This window comes from Papio anubis, chromosome 1 (genome assembly GCF_008728515.1).
Source record: "Papio anubis isolate 15944 chromosome 1, Panubis1.0, whole genome shotgun sequence".
NCBI lineage: Eukaryota > Metazoa > Chordata > Mammalia > Primates > Cercopithecidae > Papio > Papio anubis.
Window position 1 is genome coordinate 15,396,255 of NC_044976.1, and position 7,625 is coordinate 15,403,879.

The following is a 7,625-nucleotide window of genomic DNA, read 5'->3' on the forward strand; positions in this document are numbered from 1 at the left end:
CCACGCCGGGAGCAGCATGCCAGGTTGGGGACACGTGAGGGTGTGTGGTGCAGCCCTGAGCAGCCTCAGGCAGACTCCCTGCATTCTTGTTCCCAACCCCCTCCCTCCGTGGGTCAGGAGGCTGGGGCAAGAGGCCAGGCAGATCACAGCGTCCATGCCTAGATGCTCCCTGACCCCCGGGAGCCAGAAGTGCTGTCTCCTGAAGGCTCTGGAAACCCGGGATCAGCCTACGAGGCACCAGGGCCACCTTGGAGGGTGGAAATGAGGACCCCAGGCCTCAGAGGGCATGCAGGCAAGGTGAAGTTCAGGAGAGGTTGAGCCTAAGGACCCTCAGAGGCCATCACGCTACCCCCTCCACCCAAATGATGCAGACAGGAAAACCACCGCCTAGACTGGACCACCATGGCCCAAGAGGATCTCTGACTTGTCTTGCCCCCAGCCAGGAAGGGTCCCCCTCTTCCCGGCCTGCTGTATCCCAGGACACAGGGCATATACGTGGAGGAGGAAGGGCTGCAGGGCGAGGCGGCCCACATTTTGGCTCAGGACAGGGATGGAACCAGGACACACAGGAAAACAGTCTGGGGTCCTGGTAATGGCAGGAGCATGAGCTCAGGGTCGGGCGACTGGCCTGGATGACCTGTGGGACTCTCTTCCTCTCTTAGCCACGCTTTGCTCACCTGTCCCTTCCTTGTGGGATGCAAGAGGCCACAGCGAGCGAAGGTGTGCGCCAAGAGCTGCCACTCAATGTGAGTCAGCGTGCTGGCCCTCCCTCCCTTTCTCCAGGGGGCCTAGGTCTTTGCGGGGGGCCTGAGGACACGCTTCGCTGATGTCACTGTGGGGGGTGTACAAATGGCCACCCTGCTGCTTGTCGGTTCTACACGGGTGTCCAGGCTGGAGAGCAGGGTGTGGGGAGATGGAGATGCCACTGACAGGGGCCTGGTTCCTAGAAGAGAGGGCGAGTTTGGGTGGTCCCAGAGGCACCCTTCCCAGAAAAGAGAGTGGGAGGCAGGAGGTGGGCATGGAAAATGCAGAGGGGGCGTTGACAGTTTCTAGAGTGTTGGCCACCGCCCGTCTGATAAGACCTGGAGCCTCATTACCAAAGACTTAATGAGATTCGCTTTGTTTTCTTAGGAGCCAGGCAAGGTGCCAGGGGAACCGGCTTCCAGCCCCAGGCTCTGCAGCTGGCTGCTGTGTGACCCAGAGCCAGGCACCACCCCTCTCTGGGCCTCAGTCTCCTTATCCATGACCCTCTTGCCTGCACCCTAACATTCGGTGTCATTGACTGAGTTACCTGATGGCTCCCCGCCTCAGTTTCTTCATCTGCACATTAGGGATAAGTACAACCATCCACCTGGGAGGTGTCAAGGGGGCGTGACCCCAGCGCCCAGCCCATGCACAAGTTCAGTGATCATTACTTGTCTCCCCCAGCCCTGCCTGAGTGCCGGGAACAGCAGGCTTGGGAAAGGGGAGCCCCCCAGGGAAGCGGAAAGTGGAGAGGGAGCCCATGGGCTCTGGGGCCCCAGGGTTCCTGGGCTCTGTTCTGCCTGCCTGGGAGCTGTCTCCTGCTCTCCCTCACAGGGTCTCTGTCTTTCTTTGTTCTGTTCCTCCCTCTGTCCTTCAGTTTGTCCCTCTCCATCTCAGTCTCTGGTTGTCTCAGTCTCTCTTTGCACCTCACTGTCTCTGCCTTTCTCTGCATCTCTCTTCCTTCGCCGAGTTCTCTCTCTCTCTCTTTTGTCCCTGTTTTGGGCTTTCTCTGTCTCTGTCTCTCTATTTTCAGTCTGCTTCTTTCTGTTTCCGTTCATTTCTCTGTATGTCTTTGTCCCCTGCACTCCCGTTCTCCTCCCATGCTGTCCTCTCCAGGGGCCCCTCTGGCTTCACTGAGCCACAGGCCCAGACTGGGGTGCGAAGAAGCAGGAACTCTCCTGTCAGATGACGCTGAGTGCCCCAGTCAGGGCAATGGGGGCCAGACTAAGAGCTCTGCTGAGCAGCAGCTGAATCCTTTTCCCAGGGAACGTGGGGGCTACTGGCCAGCTGTGGGATGGGCGGCTGAGAGCTCTCATACCACTGCAAATCTAGATGTTTTTCACTGACATCAGCTTCCTGGTCCCCTGAGCCAAAGGCCTAGCAGGTCCCTTTCCGTGTCCTTTTGGAATGTGCAGTCCTACTTACCAGAGTGACAAGGGGAATAGAGTTGAAACAGGTAATTTCCTAGCCCAGGCAGGAGCCTGTGGGGGCTGCTTAGAGAACAGCACATTCCCTGGGAGCCAGAGCCATCTGGGAGGGCTTCCTGGAGGAGGTAGATCACGAGGGATCAGGATGGGGACTAATATGTACTGAGTGCCTGGTGGTGCTTTATAAATATCAGCAGATTAGGAGATAAGCACAGCCACCTCCCTGGGAGGTGTCAAGGGGCATGTATTGTAAAGGCCCGGAGTGGTGAAGCGTCTACCATGGTCACCTAGATGGTGAGTGGTAGCCTTGGGTGGGGCCTGCCACTGTCCCCATGCTCTGTCCACTACTGGTGTGGTTTGCCCCACTTGTAACCGTTGTTTCTTCCCCTCCACCCCCGGTGCCACTTCGTCTCTCCCTGGTTGTAGGGGAAAGAACATGGGCTGTGTGGCCTTGGGCCAATTGCTTGCCCTCTCTGGGCCTTCTTATTAGTGACAAACAGACTGGTGACTTTCTGAGAGGATCTATGCAACCTCAGGCTGCTGCACTAGGGTTACAGGGTCTTCTGGAGGGGAAGAGATGAGCAGATAGGCTTTGACACCTGCCTGCTTTGTCCTGAGTGTCTACTATATCATCTGCGTTAAATGCAAAGCCCCTGGGACTTATGAGTTATCTCTAGCTTTCTCCTTTCCTGACTTTCTGGGAGTGTGTGTACCCCCATTCCCTCACCCCAGCCATCAGGGCCCTTTCTGAGATGGGCCTCTTTCCTAGCTCTGGGCTAGACCCCAACCCGGGCCCTTTCCAAGGCCGGCAGGAACTAGAAGGTCTGCACTGGTGCCCTGGGAGGCTCCAGGCTCTAAGGGGTGATGGAGTTGGGTGGCCAGTGCTCAGAAGACCTTAATGGTGTGGGGACAGCTGGAAACTGGGGGTCTCTTGAACCCTGTTGCCACCAGGCCTCTGTCCAGGAGGGCTGCTGGGGGCCAAGGGACCAGACACCAGACAATGACATCTTTGGCAGGGCTGAAGTTGGGGGTGTGTGACACAATGGGAGGGGCTGGGGCTGGCAGTCCCTGCAGCCTGTAAGCACCAGCAACCCATGAAGGGACACAGGCACCCTCTGGCCTCATCCTCCTTGGAGCCAGTTGGATGTAGCAACTAAAATACAAGCTCCGAAGTTCCATGGACTGGGGTTGCTTCTCTGCTTCCATCCTAATTAGCAAGAGACCTTGGCCACATTGCTTAAACTCTGACACTAGATTTTCCCCCTCTGCAAAGCAGGGACAATAGCAGTGCTCCCCTCCCGGGTCTGTTGCAAGGATTAAGGATGATGTCTGCAAAGTGCTTAGTCCGAGCTGGCATACCATAAGTGCTCAATAAATGCTGGCTCCCATTATTAGTATCCCTTCCCTCCCTTTTATCATGGGGGAATAACCAACTCCCTGCTAACAATATGTTCACATTTCCACACTCCCCATCAACCACGCTCACCTATAAAGCAGACTGCGACCAGCTCCTCTTCATCTGTTCATTACCTGGCCCGTGCTAGGGGCCCAAGAAATGTCTGCTGAATAAACGAGTGATTTTGGGAAAGATGCTGGGCCCTTCTGTCGCATGAAGGGCTTGTGAGACAGTGTCTTGCCAGCAACCTGGATCGTGAGAACCACAGCGGATGGGCCGGATCTAGATGGAGAGTCTCCATTAGGCAGAGCTGCCCCTGTGAAAGAAAAAGAGTTTTTCAAGAAAGCGTGGCAAGGGGCCCAAGAATTGAAGTTTCTAACTCTGGTTTTCTGTCTTTTACCTCGGTTTGCCTCTCCCTGGCTGTGTGGTTTATGGCAAGTCACTCTCTGCCTCTGTCTCCACATGTTCAAGGAGGCAGCCGGTCCAAGGGGCCTTCACCGAAGGGGCTGCCGATATGTGAGTCCTGCACTGGGGATACCCTACAGAGGTGTTGTCCCCCACCCCCTTTCCAGGTATGAGTGTCCCCCAGCTCTTAGTGAATCAGTAGAAGGTGCTGGACCTGCGCTGATTCTCACGGTGGGACCTCAACTCTAGTCCCAGGTTGGCTGACTTTTAGATGACTTTGGGTCGCTGCTCTGTCAGCTGCAAGGAAGAGCCAATATCCAGGAGGGAAACCCCACGTTCCCTGGCACTATTCAAACAAAGGTTTGGTTAAAACAAAGAATTCTCATGGAGAAGAGTCTGAAGGACCCAAAACACATATTTCTTTTTTTTTTTTTTTTTGAGACGGAGTCTTGCTCTGTTGCCCAGGATGGAGTGCAGTGGCACCATCTCGGCTCACTGCAAGCTCTATCTCCCCAGTTCATGCCATTCTCCTGCCTCAGCCTCCCGAGTAGCTGGGACTACAGATGCCCGCCACCACACCTGGCTAATTTTTTGTATTTTTAGTAGAGACGGGGTTTCACCGTGTTAGCCAGGATAGTCTCAATCTCCTGACCTCGTGATCCGCCCACCTCGGCCTCCCAAAGTGCTCACAAGAGTGAGCCACCGTGCCCGGCCCAAAACTCATATTTCTATAGACATCCCATCCCAAAATAAACCCATGGATCAAGCCAGACCTGAATATAAGGATGCTGTGAACCAGATGGTTCAATATTCCACACTTTCCCCATCCATTAAACCCCACCCAAGGTGGGAAGGGATGGATTTCTCTCAGTTCTCAGGGCCTAGAAGAGCAGGGCTTTTTTCCCCCAACTGGTTGAGTTTTACTTTGTGAACACCATGATTCCTAAAACCAGTTATATTTTCTTTTTCTCCTGGGCCACCAGGGAACTCACGGTGAAATCTACCAACCGGACAGGATGTCCAGACCTGTCTTTTTCTTTCTTTCCTCATTATTTGACTTAATTTCCTCACTTGAAAAAGAAAAAACAAAAAACAAAAAAACTCACCTTATTCAGGGTATACTTTATGGGCAGTCTTAATTTTTTTTTTATTAGGATGTGGGATGTAAATCTATAAAAGAAGTGGAAATGCTGAGTCTTCTGTGGAGTGGGTGCTGGAGGGGAAAAGGTGGAGTTAGGGGAGGGAAGGGGAGGGCAGGAAGGTTGGTGATGGGCAGAGATTCACGGAGACTCCCAGATCAGGGAGCAATCCCCCAGTGGGGGCAGCAGGAATGCCCAGAGGAATTTTGATCGGGACAAAGGTTGGGCACTGAGTGAAAAGAGGTCCCTCAGAGGCTGGTCTCAGGGGCCTTGAATGCCACACAAAGTGTCTATGTCTTGAGCATCAAGCATATGCCAGGCACCTTTTACATATGTTATTTCTTACTTCTAAATTGTTCCAGATTTTAAGCCAGGCGCAGTGGCTCACACCTGTAATCTCAGCACTTTGGGAGGCTGAGGCAGGCGGATCACCTGAGGTCAGGAGTTCCAGACCAGCCTGGCTAACACAGCGAAACCCTGTCTCTACTAAAAATACAAAAATTACCTGGGCGTGGTGGTACATGCTTGTCATCCTAGCTACATGGAAGGCTGAGGCAGGAGGATTGCTTGAATCTGAGTGGCAGAAGTTGCAGTGAGGCGAGATTGTGCCACTGTACTCCAGCCTGGACTACAAAGTGAGACTCCATCTCAAAATAATAAATAAATAAATAAATAAATAAATAAATAAATAAATTCAAATTTTACCATTTAGGAGACTGAGCCTCGGAGATGTTAAATCACTTGCCCAGAGCCCTGAAATTGGAGAAGCAGCTGTGCCCAGACTGGAACCCTAGATGGTAGGGCCCCTTAGTCCTCCTCTATCTTGGGGGGATCCAGGGAAGGCTTTTCAGCAGGGGAATGATGCAATCGGATACACGTGTCAGAGGGAACATGAGTGCTTGTGGCAAGGAATGCAGTAAGCCTGGGGCCAGGGAGACCAGGAGCTGCTGAGGTCTCAGCTGAGAGATGGTGGCTGGAACCAGGATGGTGATAGTGGAGGTGAGGATGGGCGCAAAGAGGAAGGGAAGGGTCAAGAGATGTTTGGGAGGTAGAGCTGACAGTTAGGAGGTGTGGGGGAGTGGGAGGGAGAGGTTGCCTGGGCTGGCTTGGGTGACTAGGGTGGAGGTGGCACCATTTGCTGAGATGGGAAAAGTCAGCTGGGGGCAGGGAAGGGGCTGATGTGCTTGGAGGCTGCTGAGTTGGCCACCTGTGGGGATGACTCGCCTGGTCACAGCCCCCCGAGGGCAAAGGACCCAAGCCTGCTCAGCTGGGGCTGTGCCATGTCCCACCCTGCCCCATGAATGGTGTCATTAACACTGCTTGCTGATGCTGGCGCACAGAGTCCGGGATGTCCCCGGACCTGAGGAGGGAATGGGTAATTCCTGCAGGTCCGCGGTGCCCAGCAGAGCCTGGTCTGGATTTTGGGTGCTGAGGGGACAGTGTGGATTGAGTTGGGTGACTCATGGTCCTCACCACTTCCTGCCATTAGAGACTCCAGCCCACCCTCTGGCCCTGTGGGAATCAGTGGGTCCCTATTTTCTCACAATGGCCAAGTCAGAACCCCCAAGGTTTCTCTCCCATTCACCAGAAGGTCCAGGATCCTGCCCTGGGTGCCAGGAGCACAGGAAGGTGTTGGGTCAACACAGGGAGCTGAGCAGACTCAGCAGATGTCCAGGACTCTGATTTCTGGAACAGTACCTGCATATAAAAAGTGCCTCATAGATGTTTGTTGAATGAATGAAGACTTTGGATCCAAATCTGGCTTCTTGTGACTTTACTGTGTCACCCTGAGTGAGTCACTGCTTCTCTCCGTGCTGTGGTTTACCCAGCTGGAAGTGAAGGGACTGGATTGATAGTTTTGGGGACCCTTCCAGCTTGAAGTTGGAGGATCCTGGAGAACAAGTGGAACTGTCCCTGTGGTACCCTGGGGGTGCTGGAAGGGGAGAATGGCCTCAGACAGGGGGTTACAAGAACTGGGCTCTGCTGATCCTCCCTACCTTCCTCCATGGGGTCCTAGGTGAGCTCAGGCACAGCAGGCAGCGTGTGTGTGTGTGTGTGTGTGTGTATGTGTGTGTGTGTATGTGTGTGTTAGGGAGAGGTCTCCCGGACCAGAAGAGCCCACAGCTAGTGTCAGCAACACAAGAGTAGCCCCAGAACCTACCCTGATTGGTCCCAAGGTCTGAGGCAGGCAACTTCCATGCCCTGATGGTGCCAAAGCTCCCTGGGGCCCTCATTGCTTACCCTCAAGGGTATCAAATGACTTCCCCAGCCAGAGTTATTCCGTCCACCCCTCTCCTTACCCACCAACACACAATAACCAATGCTAGGGGCCCAAACTCATGGCCCAAGGGCTGGGTCTGGCCTACCGGTGGGTTTTGTTTGACCTCAGTATTCTGTTCCTGAGAAACACTGACTTAATGTTTCTCATTAACCCAGCAGGCTCTGTTCCCTCTGCAGCAGTGACCACCCCTCCCTATTGTCTCCCAGCTGGTAACGTCACACATTTATATAATC

The 7,625-nt window shown here is 54.0% G+C and overlaps 1 pseudogene; it reads left to right on the forward strand.

Annotated features, from left to right (window-relative positions):
* The first annotated feature begins 286 nt into the window (after nucleotides 1-286).
* LOC101001803 lies at nucleotides 287-4,397 on the forward strand (annotated as a pseudogene).
* Nucleotides 4,398-7,625: the final 3,228 nt, after the last annotated feature.